This window comes from Amblyraja radiata, chromosome 28 (assembly GCF_010909765.2).
Source record: "Amblyraja radiata isolate CabotCenter1 chromosome 28, sAmbRad1.1.pri, whole genome shotgun sequence".
In the NCBI taxonomy this organism is placed as follows: domain Eukaryota; kingdom Metazoa; phylum Chordata; class Chondrichthyes; order Rajiformes; family Rajidae; genus Amblyraja; species Amblyraja radiata.
Genome location: NC_045983.1, coordinates 22,556,901 through 22,580,544, shown reverse-complemented (window position 1 = coordinate 22,580,544; position 23,644 = coordinate 22,556,901). Strand labels below are relative to the sequence as shown.

Here is a 23,644-nt window from a genome sequence, read left to right as displayed (position 1 = left end):
ATTCTACATGCTTACCACGAGTTTGATTTTTTTTTTAAACTCGGGAGAGCTCTCGAATTAGCTCGTACAGTAAGACAGGCACTTTACTCATCTCAACAAGTGTCTAACCACCTGCTCTAACATTTCAATGGTATTCCTGTCACCATGCTCCCAAACAACATTCTTGGGGATGGTGGTGGGGAGGGGGGGGGGGGGACAAGAAAGAATGGGTCATCATTGAGTAGAAACGCAACTACACCAGCCACACATATGCACTGCAGGATGCAAAGATGACTCGCTGTAAAACCTACGAGGGCACGTCAGGAGCATTACAGAATCCTTCCCATTTGCTTGGATGCGTGCAACTCCAGAAACACCCATGCAGCCTGACACTACATAAAACAAAGTAGTCCACTATCCCAAACATCCATCTCTAAAAGTACAGCGCTTACTGTATACCATGCACAAAAATGGACTGCAGTTACTTTCCTTGGCAATTGTTCATACTACTGATATCTACAACAGAATTCAAGGGAAGCAGGTGCAGAGGAATGCCACAACCTACTGTCATCTCCCCATGTAGCATACCACTATCATCGATATACATTGCTATTCCTCCATCGTCATCACATCTAGGTCTTGGCTCTCCCTCTCCAGCAGGAATATCTTCATTGGAAGAATGCAGGTCAAGACTGCAGCTCACCACCAACTTTTCAAGGGCAATTAATGCCAATAGTCAAATCTCCATAAAATAACATTGAACTCAATTTCAAAAGGAACTGACTAATTGCTAAAAAATGAAGAAAATAAGTAGGAAAATGATAAGTTGCATTCCTCTGTAAAATAAAAAGGCCCAATCACAAGCTCTTCTGTCCTGCATTAGTTTGCTATTCTACTGCAGCACACTATTAACAAGCTACTTGGAGAGTAGTTCGTGGTTCATCTGTGTGCCAATCATCTGCACCTTCCAGCAGCAAAAGACTACTTTTCTCTAGCTCCCAGCAAACTCTGTCAGTGGAGTACTCGACAGCAAACTATCTGGACCAGTGAGGACAATTAACTAAATGTCAACCCAACTGAAAAATACAAATGCTGCAGCTAAGCATTTTCATCCTTGTCATTTTCAATGGAAATCAACCTCCATCCAGAAATGGTTCCACTTCAAAACAGCTTAGTCATTCAGTAGCATTTTTCACAGTAATCTGCCATCCCGATGTTCAAGAGCTCAGCCTCATCAATCACTTATTAATGACAAAGTCACAGCATCCAAGTTCTGAATGTATTAATAGCCTGATCTCAAAAGGTGAGACAAAGGGGTTGCCAGGCAAAGGAGGTCGCAATGCAATCAATTCTCAGCTCGACATTTGATCAATAGGGCATACAGACACAATGCCGCGCAAGGGAGCTATTCCCCTTTATTCTTTGTTCTCCTAGTGTACAACACTGCAGGGGGCAACCACCCTTGGGCAGATTGTGTGCTGCCTGTGACAATACGTATTAGGAGAGCAATGGGAGGGAGAAAAGAAAAGTGGAGAGATTATTTCTCCAGAGTTCAACGTTCACTAACATTTCCAGCAATAACAAACTATGATCAGAAATAATTTCAGTTTCTTGACTCAGAGGAACCGAGGGTTGTAAAAGCATCCAAAACAGAGCAGCAGCTCACTCAGCGTGGGTGGCGAATGTTCCCGAGAAATCCCCTCTGCCAGCATGTCTCATATCCTGAGCATGCAATTGTTTAGTCAACCAGCATGGAATGAGCTTTGGTGGAAGGAAATTATAAAGGTTTTGCTTCCACCTACAGCTCAACAACAGGTTCATTAGTTCAGTTTGTTCCCATATTAAGTACCAAGCACTGGTAAATATTGATTTTTGGTACATGAAATGCTCCACTGTCATCACAAAATCGCACGGTATTAAATTAAAATCACAAGTAAGAGAGATCCAGAGCAATCTCCCAGGGGCTGGGGATAAGCAGTTAATTTGAGTCCGCGTAGGAGTAGTGTGAATGCAATATTTGGAGTTGCTGTTCAGCAAGACAAGTAATAAGGATATTAGTAAGACATTTGGTAAAGTCCCTTATTGTAAACTGATCAGGAAGATTAAGATTCCTGGGATCTACAGTAACTTGGTAAATTGGATTCAGAACTGACTTACCTATCATTTCAGATAGTCTTTGCTTTCCCCATCCTTCCCCTCCCCTTTCCCAGCTCTCCCACAAGCCAACTGTTTCCGCCTCTTCCTTTCTTCCCCCACCCCCCCCCCCCCACCCAACATCAGTCTGAAGAAGGGTCCCAACCCAAAACATCCCCCATTCCTTCTCACCATAGATGCTGCCTGTCCCGATGAGTTAATCCAGGTTTTTGTGTCTATAATAGGAATGGCTGCTATTTCAAAATATTATTAATCATAAATAGGTACACAACTCTTGAACAAATTATTTATTTGGCATTTGAATCAAAGCACCATTGCCTCCATGTATACAACTATTTATATAATTCTACGTAACATTTGCATACAAATACAGTTATCAGCTATGATTTCAGTCAATCTGCTGAGTTTCTTAACATCTGAGATCTCCTCAATTAAAATAAGATCTTTTTGTTCTCCTTGTGGTGACCTTTACAGATGGCCTAAACTCTGAAGGATTACCTCCGCCAGGACCTGTATCATCTATTCAGTTTTGGGCTCTGCTGCCTTCAAGGCCCATGCCCTGTCCAGCAGTGGCTGTATCATGGAGTTGATGCTATAATCCAACCTGCACATCGTTCTAAAAATGTAAAAACACAAATCTTTTGATATTGGACATAGATACAAAAAGCTGGAGTAACTCAGCGGCTATTGATATTGGAGATTTGATATTGGAGATGCATATACATGTATTACCGGAGTCTTTCTACAATCTTCCCAAAACTGCATCTTGACTTGGTGGTCAGTGTACTCTGTGGCTCCCGCAAGGGAGACCATCTCTTTCCCACCATGCAACCTGTAAGCACCTATTCTCCTCCAGTGGTTTTCTCCCTTCCAATTTGGGCTACCCAAGTTTAAACATATCCATAATCATGGACCATCAGCATCTCATCCAGGGAGTTTTTGATGGTGTGAATGATATAAAGAGTGGCAGCTGATAATTGAATAATAATTTGGACCCTCTATCCAAAGGCTGTCACTTCAAAATTTCCTTCACCATGTGGACAGAACATTCCTCCTCCTCATCACTCAGAGAATGATATGGGGATGTTACAGTACATCAGCTTTCTTCAGAGTGAAACTGCTCTGACCTGAACTGGGGACCTGGTAATCCTGTAATGTACGGATAACGTGTCATGTAAGAACCCCAAGGGTCTAAGGTCCATACTATAGGGGATGCAGAATTGCAATAGCCACTTAGAGAGATTGGAAGCATTACTGTCGACCAGCACAAGAAAATAGTCCAATAACAATGAAAGAAGTCAACACACATGCTCAAGGAGAAGAACTGGCTGCAACATAGCTGCATCATTGTGGCCTGTACGTAGTCCAGGTTTTCAGGACATTCAAGATCTTGATCAACCTCTGGCCAACACCATCTTCTGAACAATTCCCAAATGCGGAGTGCTTGTACGTCAGATATCGGAACTAGGGTTTGCTTTAGGTAACGTTGACTCGCTAGCGGTCCACGTGGCCATCACCGGAAGGGTTTGGTCTCCTCAGTCACTATCAGGTGACCAGACAACCTTTCTATCAATTGTCCAATTATGTAGAGGGGTAATCCAAGTGCAACACTATTGTTATGGTCATGCTGCCTCCATAGTTGGAATAGACAATTTTGGTCCAGAAATCAGTTTTAAGGTCCATGACCAGAGAAAAATGCCTGCAAATGAGAACTTTCAATAACAGAGTAATCCCACCAATAATGGTCAGAACCTCTTTCAATCATGACATAACTATCCTTACTGGACTGGAGGGTGCAAGAGACAAATGCAAGTTAGTTGTTCATAGTCAGATTCTATAACACAAGTGATACCCACACCTACCCCAAAGTCAGATTCATTATATGACAGTTATACTGATTTCTGTACCGTCATGATGAACCCAAAAAGATTCACCAGTTAGTTCTACAAAACCAAGCTGCCTTTGATTATTCTTCACCCCATAGAAAAACCCTTATTTTTTGCAATAACCTGTGAAAGGTCTGAAAATAATTGCCAGGCCTGATAAATGAACAGCACAGCAAAATAACAGGCCCTTCGTCCCACAATGTCCATGATGCCAAGACCATCTCTAATGTACTTGCGCTTAATCAATATCCTTCCATTCCTTACATATCCATAGTGCTATTGAAATGTCTCTTAAATGCCACTGTCACACCTGCCTCAATCACCTACACTGGCAGCACCTTTCAGGTAATCTCCACCCAGTGTTAAAACATTTCTCCCACACATCTCTTTAAAATTTGCCCCACGCAACTTAAAGTGATGTCCTTTAGTATTTGATTTTTCCATTCTTGGAAAAAAGTTCTGACTGCCTCATAATTTTATATACTTCAGTTGAAACCCATCTAAGCTTGTCCAACGACTCCCTGCATTGACACTACCCGATTCAGGCATCCTTTCCCGTGACTTTCAGTCCGAAGGGTCTTGATCCGAAACGACACCCATTCCTTCTCTCCAGAGATGCTGCCTGTCCCACTGAGTTCCTCCAACATTTTGTGTCTATCATTTTAGCTAATCTCCTCTGCACTCTTTCCATAGCCTGCACATCCTTCTTGCAATAGGATCACCAGTACTTCATGCAAAAGTCCTATAAAGCTGCATCACCACTTCCTGACCCTTACACGCAATGCCCTGACCTATGAAAGTAAACGTGCCTTCCTCAGCACGCTATCTACTTGCATTGCCACTTTCAGAGAGTTATGGACTTGGATCCCAATCAATGCTATTAAGGATCATGCCATTAATTGTATATTTCCCCCTTACATTTGACCACCCCAAGTACACCACCTCAAGTTTTCTCTGATTAAACTCCATCTGCCATTTCTCCAAGCTCAGGTCCGCACAACTGGTAAATATTGCATCGCACTCGACACCATCAAGTGCTGCTTTCTGTCTCCAAGGCAACGAGGATAACATCTTGGTTGCATAAACACTTCAGGATTCCTTTCAGCTTTTCACCTATTACAAACCAAAAGATGTTTGGGGCCAACTTATTTCCCTATGATAACTTGGTGCAAGCATCCAACCCTTAGTGCATATTAATCATCAGTATAACTTCTTATGTATAACTTTCTTATTTCCATAAGAAAATGAAATGTCTTTACAAAGGTAGAATAATTAGTTATTTAAAGCTTCTTCCAACACATGATTGCAAATGAATCACAAAAAAATTTAGCTGAAATGAAGAGAATAGCCTTAGAAATCCTGCAAATGAACACAAGCTTCACCAAGCTTAATTTCAACATAGATTAAAAAACGTCCCATGTGGATTCTCATCAGCTCCATGAAACATAATTGACTGAAAGAAAAGGGGCAATATTAAAGTTGCTAAGATAACCAAGGATGAAGAGATCTCATTAAACTCAATGCTTAATGTGACCAAGCAGTAAAGAAAATTAAAAAGCGAATAGAACGTTGAAATGTTCAAAATAGTAGAAAATAAATTAATTACAAGCAAATTGAATGAACTGGTCTTCAGAGAAAACATTAGATAAAACATCCTGTGATAATTATATATAGGGGTTTGAAGGATATTATCAGGTGGTTTAAAGATAAAGCACGGACACAGGCCCTTCGGCCCACCGAGTCCGAACCGACCAGCGATCCCCGCACATTAACACTATCCTACACACGCTAGGGACAATTTACACATACACCAAGCCAATTAACCTACATACCTGTACGCCTTTGGAGTGTGGGAGGAAACTGAAGATCTCTGAGAAAACCCACCCTGCCACGGGGAGAACGTCCAAACTCCGTACAGACAGCACCCATAGTCGGGATCGAACCCGGGTCTCCAGCAGCAACTCTACCGCTGCACCACCATGGCCAAGTGGTGTAGGTAAGAATGCATTGCATCAAGAGCTGCATCTTGTAGATCTTCACTGGGCTGAAGAGAGTGCAACAGTAAAGCTGACATTGATAGCCACTGAACTCATCGTAATGGTTTCCTACCTACTAAATGATCAATGACCTTATATACGAGGGCTGGCAATAAGGGGGCTGTGTCATCCTGAGAGAATCATCGTCATTCTTATACACACCCAAAAGTTTGAAACATAATTCAGTTTTTCTCTCGACAGAGGCTGCCTAACCAAATATTTGTTTTTATTTCAATTTAGAGATTCATATATTTTTAATTGGCTTTAACATAAATATAACAATCTTTCACTGCTACATCACCATAGGTATATATTCATTTTAAACAAAGATTTTTGAGCGGGCTTTTGAAACCATTGTAGCCCATGCCGTTATCATGTCGATAGAAATTATGCAAAGACATTATTTATATTATAAATATTATTATATTATATTTTCTCTGAAGATGTGTGGTTTCCCTCCGTTTCAATTTCTAACAGCCAGTTGCTCTCTGTGGAGCAGACAATGGGTGGATTCAGCAGAGCTGTTTCTCAGGAATCCATCCCAAAAGCAACCATTTCCAATAGCCTGCATTTGTACTTCAATCAATATAGATTAGCTAGAAACCTTTTATTGAAGTGCAGTGAGTAGAAATTGGAGCAGAGGGAAACCTCTATATTGACGTTGACTCATAATTAAGTGATATTATTTGGCATCATTTGCTGGCACTGGACAATGAATAAATGATCAGCATTTATTTCCTGTAGGATTAGGATATTCTCTCAACCAATAAAATCTGATTAGCTCCTACCTACCTTTTAAATAATGCATTAGCAATGTTTTTTTGCTAATTGATGCTAATCCAGCAAGGAAGAAGGAATCCATTTTAATCACTACATTTAGTACTGTGACTGTTTTGATTAGATTCCCAAACCTAAAATGTTTTATCCACATTGGATTTTTCTGGGATATTATTTAATACGATCACCCCCAGTCCAACACAGCAAGAGCCAGTTAATTAGTCAAAAAAGCTGGAGAAACTCAGCGGGTGCAGGAGCATCTATGGAGCGAAGGAAATAGGCAACGTTTCGGGCCGAAGTCTGAAGAAAGGTTTCGGTCCGAAACTTTGCCTATTTCCTTTGCTCCATAGATGCTGCTGCACCCGCTGAGTTTCTCCAGCTTTTTTGTGTACCTTCGATTTTCCAGCATCTGCAGTTCCTTCTTAAACAGTTAATTAGTCAGTTTAGGGATACAGCATGGAAACAGACCTTTCAGCCCACCGAGTCTACACCGACCACCGATCCCTGCACACCAACACTATCCTACGCACACTAGGGACAATTTACAACTATACTAAGCCAATTAACCTACAAACCTGTATGGCTTTGGAACATGGGAGGAAACCGGAGCACCCAAAGAAACCCCACGCAGGTCACGGGGAGAATGTACTGAGAGCACCCATAGTCAGGATTGAACCAGGGTCTCTGGCACTGCAAGGCAGCAACTCCAACGCTGTGCCACTGTGTCGCCTTTGACTAAATTTGTACTCAAAAGTCCCAGAAAAGAAATCATTGCCATTCAGCATGTCCATTGAAATACAGAGATACAAAATACAGGTTGCATTTTCCATCCCTGGAAATGGAATTGTCAAGTGTTCAGGTTTGCCCGCAATAAAGGATCAATCTCCTAGTCGATGCCGTGGAGGACGCATGAAAGAAATCACTACGGGTAATAACATCAAATTTCGACGTCAAAAAATCTTGGAGCAGCAGTACTGGATGGTTTGATTGGCAGGGCGGTTGAGGCAGTAGGTCATGTTATTGAAAGCCTGAGAAAAATAAACCAAAGTTGGCAATTCAAAAATACCCGAAGCTTTAAGCTCTTCAGACTCTGCCATGACGTTTTCTGCTTTATTTCGCATTTCAAGCAGCATGGTTTTCAATCACTTTTCTAAAACTGAAATAAAAATCTCCCGGGCAGTGAAGAACAAAAACATTTCTAAAATTATATTTCCACTTCTGTCCTCTTGGACAGAGCCCCAAGTCTTTTGCCCAGAGTAGGGATAATCGAGAACCGGAGGATATAGGTTTAAGGCAAGGGGGAGAAAAGATTTAACAGGAACCTGAGGGGTAACTTTATTTTTACACAAAGGGTGGTGGGTGTATGAAACAAGCTGCAGGAGGAGGTAATTGAGGCAGGTACTATTGCAATATGTAAGAAACATTTAGACAGGTACATGGATAGGATAGGTTTAGAGGCCAAACACAGACAGGCGGGACTAGTGTGGATCTGACATGTTCGTCGGCGTGGGCAAATTGGGCTGAAGGGGTCTGTTTTCATTATGTATGACTATGACTAGTCAGGCACTGGGGAACCTGCTCAGTAGCACAGTGGTACGAGCTTCTGCCTCGCAGATCGGGGTTTAACCCTGACCACTGGTACTCTTTGTGTGGAATTTACACTTTCTCCATGACTGCACAAATTTCTTCTGGGTGCTCCTGTTTCCTCCCATATCCCCAAAACATTCACGTAGTGGGTTAAATGGCCACCAGACCTGGTAGAATCCAGTGGGGAGTGGGTGGTGGGGGATGGGGGCTGTGATTTGGCTGGGACATGGGGAACGTAAAATGAGATTCGTGTAATGGGTGAGTGATGGTTGGCATGGCTTAGTGACTAAAGGGATTGTTTCTGTGCTGCGTGCTACTTGACCATGCATTATTCCACAGATCAGCCCAAGCAAAATTGCTGAATGCAGACACTAGAAACTACAGATGCTGGAAATCTTCAGCAATAAAAAATGCTGGAGGAACTCAGCGAGTCAAGCAGCATCCGTGAAGGGAATGGACATAGGAGCCGAAGGTTGAAACAATTCTTGTAATTGGCCAATAAGAAATGTGAGAAAGGACGGCTAGCATTTCCCTCCGTTTTTGTACTCTGTTTGGGCTCGGTGGGACTTCATGTACACAAGCGGCTGTCAGGAACCTTGGGGCCATCAGTCCAGTCATCTCTACAAGTTTCCATTAATTGGCATTTCAGGGAAGCTTCAAATTTTATGCTGCACCTTCTGGACATAAAATAATATGCATTAATGTAATTGGAAAATGATTGTACACTTAAATGACTTTTATATTACGAGTTGGTGTATTGATATAGAATTAAAATGCTCGTTTTATTGTACAAGCAAAATCATTCCAAATTATCACACATTTAATAAAAGATTTAAAAAAAAAAAAGTAGACTGCAAACATTGACCGATTGCACTAGCTCAGAAAATATACAAATCTGAGATGACAGGGTAGGCAGTCACTGCCCAGGCTGGGGAACTGTGGGGTTATCACTGAAATTTTGGTTAGAACTAGCACGTCAAAATTGTTAAACGTGCTAAAAGCAGAAAGTCCAATCTAACATGTACTTGAAATCCATTGAAGATTTACTAATGATCATATTTTCTTCTGGGTGCTCCTTTTACCTTCCATATCCCTTGCTTGGCTGTCATTTCCGATCAAAGGACAAAGTGCACTTTGGTGCACTTTTCAAGTTCCAGAGCAGCAGCTCTGGCTGAGTCAAAGAGTTGTTAGCGATCGAGGACATGAGATAGGCTGCCATGTCAGTGCGAAGACTAAGGGAGTGCTTTGCTGACCAATGTACTACCTTTCTGCTGAGAACTTTCAGTCAGGTCTGATCCTTTGCAGACATGCAAAATGGCCCAAGGCACATTGTGAAGGGCAACCTTAATGGAGCCACATTTTAGATTCACACCTTTGATTTCTGAACCACTTTCCCAGCTCATATTTTCAAGAATTTATATTTTGTACTACTTTTACATATTGCATAGAATTCATTGATCAAAGGTATTTTCAGATGTTACTCAAAATGGAATCATTTTTCCAGTACACCCTGCTCTTCTCTCCATATTCTTAGAGAGAAATATGAGAAAGAGAGAGTGGGACAGGACCTTTAGATATAGCTCTTAGGGCTAACGGAATCAAGGGATTATGGGGAGAAAGCAGGAACGAGGTACTGATTTTGCATGACCATATTGAATGACAGTGCTGGCTCGAAGGGCTTACTCCTGCTCCTATTTTCTCTGCGCATGTGATTTGAATGCCAAGATCTTTGATTCATTTGTGACAAATTGTGGCCATATGGTATTTCAAACAAGGCTGGATGGAGTGCAAGCGCAGGCAGAATATACAACTGTGGGAATTGTGACAGCTTCAGATACCCTCAATGGCCAAGTGTGTTCATTTCCAGTTCAAGTGCAGAAGTCTTGGCTAAGTCAAAAAAACAATGCATGCACGAAAGAAAGATCTTTCTTCACACTTAATGTGGGTGCACTGTGGCACTAACAAGAAGCTTTCAGTTTGGCAGGTAACATTTATGAAGGTTTTATATTGGAGACCACTTATGCAAAAATCTCTAGTTAAGAACATACCAGCATGCTTAGATTGAATATAAAATGTCCATTGTTTTGTAACCATTGTCAACAAATTCAAACTAGAGATATTGCATGTTTATGTTACCAGACTACCTTAACCCTAAGTACTCTGTCATTCTTGCCGCTCACACTGGACTCGAGCTAATAATTTACTCTGAACCTTTGGGAATTTTAAGATGTAGCCCCTGATCAGACCAAGTCAAATATACTTTGCTTATTACTTAAGAAAAATCAAAGAGGAGAACTGAAGGCACAATCTGACTTTGAACAGAAGCATTAGCATCACCTATCCCATCCCATCTACAAATAGCTCCACAGAAGCTTCCAAACTGATGAAGCTACACAGATACACCCATCTGATTTAAGAGCTCTGTTCACTGAATGCATTATCTCTTTAAGAAAAAAATCCTTGCTACTTTCTCTTCCAGATTACTGAATAAAGATTCATTATAATCTAACAAGGCTATTAAAATCGCTTACATTCCTAAAGTCAAAATCGTCATTCTTTTACACTGGTCTTACACCAAGATAGTTTGGAAAAAAATGTCCAAATAGTGGAAACCAAAGATACTGCTCTATAATCTTTGGTGGAAACATTGCTGTACACACACAGGCCGCGTGAAACAACCCGCACCGACGGCAGGCAGTTCCAACATCTTTCTCCCCACTTGGTGACCAGGTCACACCAAAGGTACTAGAGGAGCTAATCTTTGGGTCACACCACTCGCCAACGAGTGCAAGAGGCTTCAACTTCACCCAAGAGTCTCTGCAACACTTCACAAGTTTCCATGTATGTCACCGAGGCCAGGGCTGCAACGAGGACACTTTATCTCCACTGGCCGGTGGCCGGAGCCCAACCCAACTCTGGTGGCCTCCAGTAGGGTGAAGACTGAAGAGCACGGGCAGAGGAGGACATCCTGCACTGGGATCCTCCAGCAACCCTTGTTGACACACCCTCCTCACCGTGCACAGCACAAAACAACACCACCGCGGCAATCGAAACACTCATTAAACCTAATAGGGAATACCGAGCTTTGCAAAGACTTCTCTCCTGCTGAGAATCGACTCCTCGATCTCCACCTTCATCCCACGGGGGTCGCGCACTGCATTTCAATTGGGATTGGGCAATTTGTATGGGATGTATTTTCACCCATACAAATGACACGCTGCAATATGACCGCAAACTATGTTCTGCAGCATCATGTTTTATGCAGAGGGAAGTTTCCAAAATTAACTTTAAAATGTGTTAAAATCACCTGACCTTTCACCCCGAGGTCAGAACAGTGCGACTAAAGAGCTTTATGTGTCTGCAAGGTGTAATATCTGTTAAATGCACTGTGGACGATTACTTACTTAAGCGACACCAACAGCACCGTTCAAACTGCAGTAGCAACGCCAGGGCGGGGGCACTGCCAAGTTGCACACCACCTTGACAAGGCCACTGAGTCCTGGAGCCTGCACTCCGACTTCACCACAGAAACTCTGCAGAAATCCAAGTAAGTCATTCACCACCGTTTTCTCAAGGACAACCGGATATAAGAAATAAATGCTATAATTTAAAAAAAAAATAAAAATATATATGTGTTCCAAATCTGAATTTTTTAAACAATGCTGAAAATGCTCAGCTGGTCAGGCAGCTTCTGTAGAGAGAGAGAGAAACAGAAGTTAAATATTAAAAAAATTCAGGATTGACAAAGTGAGAAAACAAGTTAGGTTCACTATTGCACGAAGGTAGGATTAAGTCAGGATTGTCAAGGTGATTCTGATGTTTGTGAAACCATCTGGTTAATAGTTTATTGATGGATGTCGCAGAGAAAGCGAGATAAAGTAAACAAAATGTTATATAAAAGCTGGGAATTGCACATCAGGGTTGTACAGGAAAAACCCAGCAGATAGGGGAGAGAGAACATGAATTATTATACAAATGGATAACCTCCCATTGAAATGAGCCAATTTGATTATAAACAAAAAATAGAAGTTACCTGAAACTGTTGAATTATATATTGAATCTGTAAGGTTGCCATGTGTGCAGGCAGACGATGAATTATTATTTCTCAACCTTACCAACTCTTTGAAATAGTGTTTAAGAAGGAACTGCAGATGCTGGAAAATCGAAGGTACACAAAAAAGCTGGAGAAACTCAGCGGGTGCAGCAGCGGGTGCAGCAGCATCTATGGAGCGAAGGAAATAGGTGCTCGGGGGTCGCGTAACTATTTAGCATGTGGGAGTCTCTGAACTGAACTGAACTTTATTTATAGAGCATTTAAAAAAAACAACCACTGTTGCAACAAAGTGCTGTACATGACTAATCATAAACATAAAACAAAACAATAAAAACATTAAAAGACAGTAAAAACAATAGAAACACTAAAACAGGAGCAAAGTCTCATGCAGGGTCGAAAGCCAAGGAATAGAAAAGGGTTTTAAGACTAGTTTTGAAAATGAACAGTGAAGGGGCCTGTCTAATGTGCAAAGGTAGAGTGTTCCATAATGTCGGAGCAGCAATAGATCCCCTTAGAGCTTCCGCTTAGACCTCGGTACCTCCAGGAGCAGCTGATCAGCTGACCTGAGGCACCGAGCAGGAGCGTAGGGATGAAGCAGCTCAGAAAGGTAAGGCGGGGCTAGACCATTTAAAGATTTAAAAACAAATAAAATAATCTTAAAATGAACTCTAAAGTACACAGGCAGCCAGTGGAGGGAGGCCAGAATAGGCGTTATGTGCTCCCTCTTACGTGTTCCGGTTAAAAGGCGAGCAGCAGCATTCTGAACCAACTGGAGATGTGCAAGGGAAGATTGGCTAACTCCAAAATAAAGTGCGTTACAGTGCGTCTCGTTCGTTATCGGAATTAACCAGACAAATCGCTCCACCAACTAAGAACGGCCATGCACCACCACCCACAGAATCGAGAAAGAGCTATCAATCTGTCAATCCTTTCCGTGTCCGGGCCGGGTGAGGTTTCCCGTGTTCCCACATGCTAAATAGTTACGCGACCCCCGAGCGCCTATTTCCTTCGTTCCATAGATGCTGCTGCACCTGCTGAGTTTCTCCAGCTTTTTTGTGTATCTTTGAAATAGTGTATGATTTCAGACAATAAACCCGTCTGAAGAAGGGTTTCGGCCCGAAACGTCGCCTATTTCCTTCGCTCCATAGATGCTGCTGCACCCGCTGAGTTTCCCCAGCAATTTTGTGTACCTATGATTTCAGACAAATAGGTCACAGTGAGAATAGGATGGAGAATCAAAGTTGTAGGTAACTGAAAGCTTAGAGAACTGAGAAGTGCTCCTTAAATGTTCCGATCACTCACTCTGCATGTGTGCTTTCCTGATGTTGAGGAGACCACATGGTGAACGCCATATGCAGCACACCAGATTGAAGAAGGTGCAAGTGTATCGCTGTATTGCTTGTAAGTATTTTTTGGGGATCCTAGATGGTGGAAAGGAATGAGGTAAAAGAGAAAGGGTTGCAGCTGTTATGGTTGCATCAGAAAGTACCATGAGAATGGGAGTGGTTGATAGTGATGAAAGGGTAGATGACAGATTTGTAAAGGGAATGGTTCCTTGAAAATGCCAAAAGGGTCGAGGAGTAGAATCGTATTGGATAATCTATTAAATATGAAGATTGGTGAAGTGGATTTGAGGCCTTGGAGAATTCCATACTTGCTTTGACTGGGAGAAGAGTGGTTCGGAGAAAAGATTCTGGCAATAGATGGAGCTCAGTCAGTTAAGAAAGGGTGGAAGCTGCAGCTAAGGAATAAGGACGATATCTCGAATGCACCTGTGTAGAAGGTTTTATAATTGGAGCAGATATGACAGAGTAACTGGGAGAATGGAATTTGGATTCAGTTCAATTTATTGTCATTGTCTTCAATTAAAGACAACAAAATACTATTTTCCTTAGTCATACAAATTTTTTAAAAAAACACAAAACACAGAATGCAGTAATCCACAACACAAATGTTGTTCTCATAGAAAGCAGAGAGGAATAAATGGCCTTTTCAGTGAATAAATAAATCTAGCCATGTAAATTGAAACCCAAAGGTACTAAAGTAGCAATGATTAGAAATGGTGGTCAGTGATAAACTCCAGGTTGTTGATTTTAGTGGAATTTAGGAATAGCAATGCCTTGGAATACTAGCGGACGGTGGTTAGCTTCCATTAAGATAGTAATTGTATGGCACTGCTGCAATGATTACTTGCCACTTCTCAACCTGTTGCTGAATGTAATCCAAGCCTTCTACATGCAGGCATTCACACTGGCAATTAGGCTCATCCCTTTCCACACTGAAATTGGAACATAATATGTTTCTTCCTGATATCACTAATTGAAAAGAAACCCACTAGCCACCATGTGTATGCCTCGAAAGGAGAAGTATTACTTCCCCACTCTCATGTTGTGCTTGATGATATTGCTTGTGGTGGCACGCCTGTCCTTGCAACGGCACTTGCTTATGGAATGTACACTAGTCTGTAAAGGAAAAATGCCCCACAGCTTATTTAGTTTCATTCTGTCTGTAAGTCTTTTATATTATATCATCAATTTATTTGTATCTACTTGACCTTTGGACAACTTTGCAACCAGCATGGTAGCTAACAGATTGGAAAGAGGTGTGATGAATTTATTCCACCACATCACTGAGGTATTGAGAGGTTGAAGTTTAGGCTGGAGTTCTCTTTCAAACATATTTGATGTTCTTGCTGCTGTGAAACATGCAGTTACCTTGATTCAAAAGGCACTTTCGGGAGTCATGGCTTTCTTTATGATTTTTATATTCTGCATTGAAAATAAATCCTTTGTGTTATATCCTTTCCCAGCATAAACCACAGAGACTGCGCTCAAAGCCCAGCTGCTCACTGCTGTGCCTTCCAGAATCAGTTACCTCTGAAAGCACCAAATTGGGTTTATTATTGATGTTTTCGGCATCCTGTCATCAACCTTCATGCGTTCAGATGGAGCTCCGTGCTTACCACAGAAATCCATTAAATATGTGAAAGTAATTGCAAAAAGCTCTTTCCTGCAGCAGGGGAGTGCATTAGAGCAAGAGTGGCTGAAGCATACTGTGTCCTCGTGTCTCAGAATTCAGTGACATTTGCTTTTTTCAATGTTTACATCAAAATGGTATTAATTCTTGGAGGGAAACATGATGATAACAATGTCACTCGACTGAAATTTGACCGGGCATTTCCTGGCATCAGTCATTCTTGCTCTCCTGACACATTGAGGTCTACTGATAATGTCTTTCCCAAAGCATTCTCCCAACGTTATCACCATCATCATGCCAATCTGCCCCCTTCCTTCCTTACTGCTACTTCTACTGCTAAGAGTTTCAAGTTTCAAGTCTTTTTCCCCTCCCACCACCAATTATCTCTCCCCCCCCCCCCCCCCCCGGCCCAACCCCCTGCCCTAACCCCTTGCCCCTCAACGAAACTGTGACGGTGTCCAATCTTAATCACAATCCACAGCAACGCTACCAAACATTAGTGCTCAATGACACCTGCCAGCAAAGATACTAGAGGAGCCTTTGCCTGCCAGCATCCTATCCACACCACAGGCCCACTCGGACTTGTTTGTCACTGACTCACCGTCCTGCCGAAAGATACTAGTATCTTTGCTCTTGCCGTCCAAACTTATTAATGATTGCGACATTTACACCTCAATGGTTCCCAGCTGCTGTGCCCTTATAGCACAACCATTAGGAACAATAGAACTTCTGGACAGCAGTTTCTGTCAACAACAAGGTAGGAATTTAAAAAAAAATACTTCTCAAACCTAATAATCCCTGTAAAAGGGTAGGTTACACAGGCTAAACAAAGCACTAATGCTTTGTGAAGAAAGGCATCGTGGTGGAAACTGGGAAAGAAAGCTGGCAGGTGGGAATGTTTACATACCCTGTACCTTGATTCCTTTAAACTGCATTAAACTCATTCAAAGAAGTAATGTTCTCACCAGATTGGAGCCAAAAGTGGCAGTCACTGAAGAACACATAAAGAAATGAGCGGTCTGTTCACATGGAGTCTGTGTGGCCAGTTTTGACAAATTTATTTCAATAATGACAGGGGGTGGTTTGCACTCCATAGAGTCATAGATACATGTGGCATGGTATCAGGCGCTGACTATCATACACCACATGCAATGACCCTACATTAATCTCATTTAATTCTCCCTACGTTCCCATCAACTCTCCCCAGATGCTAAAGGAGAATCGAAATGGGGATATAGTTTAACGATGAGCATAAAAATGCCGACCACATCAATTAATCTCTACTTGAGCTGATCTCAGATTGGCCTCCATTAGAAACCTAAAACTTGACGATAGCACAGTTCTAGGGAGGTTATTAGGGGCGGCGCAGTGGTAGAGTTGCTGCCTTACAGCGCTTGCAGCACCAGAGACCCTGGTTCCATCCCGCAAACGGGTGTTGTTTGTACGGAGTTCGTACATTTTCCCCGTGACCTGCGTGGGTTTTCTCCAAGATCTTCGGTTACCACCCACATTCCAAAGACATACAGGTTTGTAGGTTAATTGGCTTGATATAAGTGTAAATGTCTTTAGTGTGTGTTAATGTGCGGGGATCGTTGGTAGGTGTGGACTTGGTGTTCTGAAGGGCCTGTTTCTGCATTGTATCTCTAAATAAACTGAATTAGTGTCATAACAATGTTCCATTTCCACATCTCTGAATGTTATTGTGCATTATTCATTTGCCTGCTTAAAGTAGTCCACCTGCTGAATTTTGAACAAATCTCCAGTGGGAGAATACTGCTTTGGCACATACTGTAAGTCCTGGCATTTGCAAATCATCCATATGTTCTTCAAATGGCCCACTTAAGAGCAGTTGCACTCCAGTAGACAAATGGATAATTAGAATACATTTATGCAATGCAGGATGGCGACACAAAGAGCTTGCAAATAAGCAAATTTGCTACTTTATTTGTCTCATCTAGATTAAATGGAATGTTTGGGCATCATATACAAATGGTCATTAGTTTAGCTGCTTAAGGAATGCACTAAGTAAGCTTAACACATCATTTGGAGGAGAATACTCTCTTTGCAGCTCAATCTGTATCTTAAAAGGAGAAAGGTTACACATTACAAACACTCGCACTAGTCCTATTGTTGGAACACAGCTTCTGTGGTGAGAGACCATTGTAGTGCTGGAACAACATGCTTTAAGCCTCAAGCCTCCTGTGAGTCTTCTACCAAGAAGCAAATATGGTTGGCACGCATTTCTCAATGAGCAAGGCAGGGATTTCTCAACCAGCAAGGTATGAAGGATATACTAGCCCCCACACTATTCTTTTGATGTTTGATAATTTTGTAGTGTGCTGGGAGGGTAATGAAGATCTTCATTATACCTTTAAAAGCATCCGATCACTGGTGTACTTATGAGACCTGACTCGACTTAATCACGTTATGACATTGTTGGAATTTTGCTGTGTGAGCATTGTACCTTTTTATAATGTCTGCACTTGTTCACCTTTCTTTCTGATATTAAATAATAGTTCTGTAGGAGGCTGGCAATAGTGATCTGCTGCTCTGAGCATAGATCAGTCTTTAATACAGGACTCTTTCAACAGCTGTTGCTGACCTTAAATGGCCTTATGGACATGAAAGACTAGATGGGCCTCTTATAATAATCCTGACAGTGGAAACTTCTCATGAAACGTCTCACAGATATACACAAGTCTCTCACAAGTAGGGGATAATATACTTGTTCTGGAAGAGCACAGTTTCTTTCCCCTTTCCTCCTTGGGCGATCCCTTGGAGTTAAGGTGGGTGGGTGAAGAGGCCATTGTGAGCACCGCAATGTGCACCACAGGTGGAGCAGATGGGTGGGTGGGTGAATGATATTGCAGAGGTTTAGTAACATGATGTTTCTATGCATGTACGTAGGAATTAGCATTGTGTTTTGCTGTCTTTCTTACATAATATAATGCAACAAGTAGCACTTACGGTGTTTTGATGGCAATTGGTTGGTTTTGGAATCAGACATCGCACAAGCAAAGTCTTAATCAATGCATGCTTTATTGTGGACAAAGTATCCATACAAAACAACGCTTGGTGGAGCCCAGCCAGTCTCAGGCGGGTGTGTGTGCGGCAAGGCTTGTAGTTTTCCCTTGGCACCGGTCGTGACCCAGTCTGAGGGTAAAGTCCCAACCACCAAGTGTCCCCCAGGCTGTGTTATACCCTCTCCATATCAGCAACATTTCACAATCAACAATTCATAGTAAATACATTAAAATGCATCTGTCTGTTCACTCAAAGTTGCTGCTGAATGCGCCCATTCCTCCCTTTTGGCTCGAATCCCCTGTAGCTCCTTTGTCGTTCTCTTGTTGCCCTCTATTTCCCATGCCATCCCTTTAACCCTTTCCATCCAAGGAATCACTACGCAACATGTTACATCCTAACACTCCTTACACGTACGTATATCACTATAGTTGCCTGACTTGCATTTATTTGCTGAGACACGGAACAAGGGAACAGAAAGCATTAACATAATGCTAAGTAAGTTAAACTAAATATGCTGTACTCAGCATATCCCCAGGAAATGGAAATTATTGCACAACTGGATAAAATATTTTATCCGACATAACATTAATTCATAAAATTTAAGGTTAATACTCAAATTACCATTACCAATTCATTGTTAATCTTCCTTTTTTCATATTTTCAAATAATGTTTGTAACCTTGCCTCGCTTATGGGTGGCACATGGCTGCAGGAATGGACATTTCCAGGATAGGAGATGTGCTGTAGTGAAGCAGACAGCGAGCTCCTGCCCTTGGTGGGCTGAGCTGATAGCAAAATCCCAACTGATGAGTCTGCAATGAGGGAAACAGACTCTGGTACACTGCCTAGGACAAAGCTTGAGTTCCAGAAGCCACAGGAGCGTTCCTACTGTTTCTATGCATGTACATCGGAATTAGCTGTGTGCTTTGCAGTCTCTCTTGCAGAATGTAATGCAACCAGTCGCCCTTACTCTAGGTGTTTTGATCGCAACTGTTTGGTTTTGGAATCAGAGACCACACAAGCAAAATCTTAATCAATGCATGCTTTATTGTGGACAGAGGATCTATACATAACAACGCTTGGTGGACCCCTGCCAGTGACAGGCGGCTTTGTGCGCGGCACAGTTGCATAGGTACAGGAGGCTCTGTGCCGCTGGTGTGTAGAAGAATGACCGGGGATCTCATTGAAAAGTACAGAATGGTGAAAGGCTTGGATAGAATGGACGTGGAGAGGATGTTTCCACTAGTGGGAGAGTCTAGGACTAGGCATAGGCTCAGAAGTAAAGGATGCTACTTTAGGAAGGAGATGAGGAGGAATTTCTTTAGTCAGGGTGATGAATCTGTGGAATTCTTTGCCACAGAAGGCTGTGGAGGCCAAGTCAGTGGATATATTTAAGGCAGAGATAGATTACTACGGGTGTCAGAGGTTATGGGGAGAAAGCAGGGAAATGGGGTTAGCCGGAAGAGATAGATGAGCCATGATTGCATGGCAGAGTAGACTTGTTGGGCTGAATGGCTTAATTATACTGCTATCACATGATCTTTTGACAGCCTGACGGAGGACAGAAGTCTCGAGCGTTGCACTGACTTCCTTCTTTTGGACTATCTTTCTATCTCACGCACCACGTATGTCAATCTCTTCTTTTCTTCCTTATTCCTGTTTTGCTATTAAATTAAAAAATAAGAAGTTGTATATGAAATGTAATATGTCAACAAGTATTAGGTACTGAGGTACCACAGTATTGTACTTACTTCTAACAAAAATAAATAAATAAATTATTAAAAATAAAATTAAAAAATAAAATAAAAAATAAAAAAGACAACTGGACTCTCATGTGCTGAGAATGATGTTGGTATTCGCTGTTGCTCTGATCACACCACCTGCAGACCTCTGAAGAGCTTGGGAAATAACTCCTGGAACATAGCTACCGGCTCCTTGATTGAAGTCCATTGGGACATCTCAGTGTTCATAAAGAACTGAAATCTTCCTTTACTAGACGTCAACCTAGTTAAGTTCTGTTGTACTGAAATCGTGTGTCAAATGAGGCAGAAATCTGCACGGTCAGCTGTGTGTTTCTTAAGCATTGCAATTATACTGGTGAGGCAATTCCAGCTCTGTACAGGTTCCAAGAAAATCTGGAAATAGATTCCCCCATGATCCTACATCGTAAGAATCCCTTCTGACTGCACAAAGTAACTCAGAATAACGATCCAACAGTGTTCTCTAGAATAATTCCCTCATCCAGAGGTGAAGTATTTAGTATCGGATGTCTTCCTTCATGAGATACACCCATCTAACAGTACCAGTATTTGAGATGATGTTGGTCAGGACAGCATCATCTGCTTCTGATGGTAACTAACTCTTCCTGCTTCTGTATTCACCAAGGAGAAGGATATTGAATTATGTGAGGTAAGGGAAACAAGTAGAGTAGCTATGGAAACTATGAGATTCAAAGAAGAGGAAGTACTGACACTTTTGAGAAATATAAAAGTGGATAAGTCTCCAGGTCCGGACAGGATATTCCCTAGGACATTGAGGGAAGTTAGTGTAGAAATAGCAGGGGCTATGACAGAAATATTTCAAATGTCATTAGAAACGGGAATAGTGCCGGAGGATTGGCGTACTGCGCATGTTGTTCCATTGTTTAAAAAGGGGTCTAAGAGTAAACCTAGCAATTATAGACCTGTTAGTTTGACGTCAGTGGTGGGCAAATTAATGGAAAGGATATTTAGAGATAATATATATAAGCATCTGGATAAACAGGGTCTGATTAGGAACAGTCAACATGGATTTGTGCCTGGAAGGTCATGTTTGACATCTTCTTGAATTTTTTGAAGAGGTTACTCGGGAAATTGATGAGGGTAAAGCAGTGGATGTTGTATATATGGACTTCAGTAAGGCCTTTGACAAGGTTCCTCTTGGTTAAGAAGGTTCAATGGTTGGGTATTAATGGTGGAGTAGCAAGATGGATTCAACAGTGGCTGAATGGGAGATGCCAGAGAGTAATGGTGGATGGTTGTTTGTCAGGTTGGAGGCCAGTGACTAGTGGGGTGCCACAGGGATCTGTGTTGGGTCCACTGTTGTTTGTCATGTACATCAATGATCTGGATGATGGTGTGGTAAATTGGATTAGTAAGTATGCAGATGATACTAAGATAGGTGGGGTTGTGGATAATGAAGTAGATTTTCAAAGTCTACAGAGAGATTTATGCCAGTTGGAAGAGTGGGCTGAAAGATGGCAGATGGAGTTTAATGCTGATAAGTGTGAGGTGCTACATCTTGGCAAGACAAATCAAAATAGGACGTACATGGTAAATGGTAGGGAATTGAAGAATGCAGGTGAACAGAGGTATCTGGGAATAACTGTGCACAGTTCCCTGAAAGTGGAATCTCATGTAGATAGGGTGGTAAAGAAAGCTTTTGGTGTGCTGGCCTTTATAAATCAGAGCATTGAGTATAGAAGTTGGGATGTAATGTTAAAATTGTACAAGGCATTGGTGAGGCCAATTCTGGAGTATGGGGCACAATTTTGGTCGCCTAATTATAGGAAGGATGTCAACAAAATAGAGAGAGTACAGAGGAAATTTACTAGAATGTTGCCTGGGTTTCAGCAACTAAGTTACAGAGAGAGGTTGAACAAGTTAGGGCTTTATTCTTTGGAGCGCAGAAGGTTAAGGGGGGACTTGATAGAGGTCTTTAAAATGATGAGAGGGATAGACAGAGTTGACGTGGATAAGCTTTTCCCACTGAGAGTAGGGAAGATTCAAACAAGGGGACATGACTTGAGAATGAAGGGACAGAAGTTTAGGGGTAACATGAGGGGGAACTTCTTTACTCAGAGAGTGGTGGCTGTGTGGAATGAGCTTCCAGTGAAGGTGGTGGAGGCAGGTTCGTTTTTATCATTTAAAAATAAATTGGATAGTTATATGGACGGGAAAGGAATGGAGGGTTAAGGTCTGAGCGCAGGTATATGGGACTAGGGGAGAATACGTGTTCGGCACGGACTAGAAGGGTTGAGATGGCCTGTTTCCGTGCTGTAATTATATGGTTATATGGTTCTGTGATGACTGATAACAGGGTGGTGCAGTGGTAGAGTTGCTGCTTTACAGTGGCAGAGTTTCTGCTTTGCAGCACCTGGGTTCGATCCAGACCTCGGGTGTTGTCTGAACAGAGTTTGTACGTTCTTGCTGTGACCACGTGGGGTTTGTCTGGGTTATCTGGTTCCTTCCCAATTTCCAAAAAAATGCAGATTTGGAGTTTAATTGGCTTCTCTAAGTTGTCCCTAGTGTATAGGATGCGCTAGGATAACAACTAGGTTGTTGGTTGGTGCAGACTCCGTACACCAAAGGGCCTGTTTACAAGCTTATCACTAAAACGAAAAACAGGTTGGACATAATGACTATCAATTGAACAGCATTAAATGTGGAAAGATATGCGGGAACAAGGCTTCTTAATGATGGCTAAATTCATTTAATAATGGCACATTGTGAATAAATGTTCACCACAATGCAACCTTTTAACACTCACTAAATCACAGCCAATTAGGAAGACCTACAAATGTCTAATAACTCAAGCATGGTCTGAAACAAGATTTTGTTTTGATTATTATCCACCTTGGCTCACAAGGCCTATCAGTAGTCCAATTACAGTAGAGTCTTGAGTTGTTGTCTGGGTTACATATGAGTATATTTAAATAACATTTGAATAAAGGAGTTACATTTACCAACCCTTTGCATTTGAGAAGCTTCTATGAAGTCTGATGTGATAATTGGTTCATTGAGAGTTGATGTGCCATACCTCTGGCACGTTACTAAGGCCTTCAGAACATTATTATTCTCTCTTTTTGTTCTCCTTTTCTGTAAAGAAAATTAATTTGATTTGATGAATCTAATGTTGTTAAATATAGATGTATCTCTTGGATACAGTTGCCTGACCACTTGATCAAGAATTCTCAGAGTTTAAGAGCCTCCCCTTAACGTGATGTAACTCTTATAGTTTTAGTATGGAATTATAGTAATTGGGCTATAAAAGTCACTATTCTGGATTAGTTGTGCTTTAGCAGCTACCGCTTTAATTGCTCTCTTGTAACTTCAGCAAAAGTGACAGTGTGGTCGGCACTTTTCCATGTTTAAGCTCTTCCAATTATATCGATCTCTTGCATCTACTAGAAGA

The 23,644-nt window shown here is 41.8% G+C and overlaps 1 protein-coding gene and 1 long non-coding RNA gene across 2 annotated transcripts in view; one reads left to right on the top strand and one right to left on the bottom strand.

The window, feature by feature from the left end:
• Nucleotides 1-11,557, bottom strand: part of fkbp6 (FKBP prolyl isomerase family member 6 (inactive)) — a 44,717-nt gene extending 33,160 nt beyond the window's left edge. The window contains exon 1 of the mRNA XM_033046049.1: nucleotides 11,499-11,557. The gene's annotated coding sequence lies outside the window, so the exon portion shown is untranslated. The remainder of the gene's footprint in view (nucleotides 1-11,498) is intronic.
• On the top strand, nucleotides 1,150-14,379 carry LOC116988974. Its single transcript, XR_004416096.1, has 3 exons — nucleotides 1,150-1,161; nucleotides 13,739-13,747; nucleotides 14,286-14,379. It is a non-coding gene; the product is annotated as an uncharacterized LOC116988974 (long non-coding RNA).
• The last annotated feature ends 9,265 nt before the right edge of the window (nucleotides 14,380-23,644 follow it).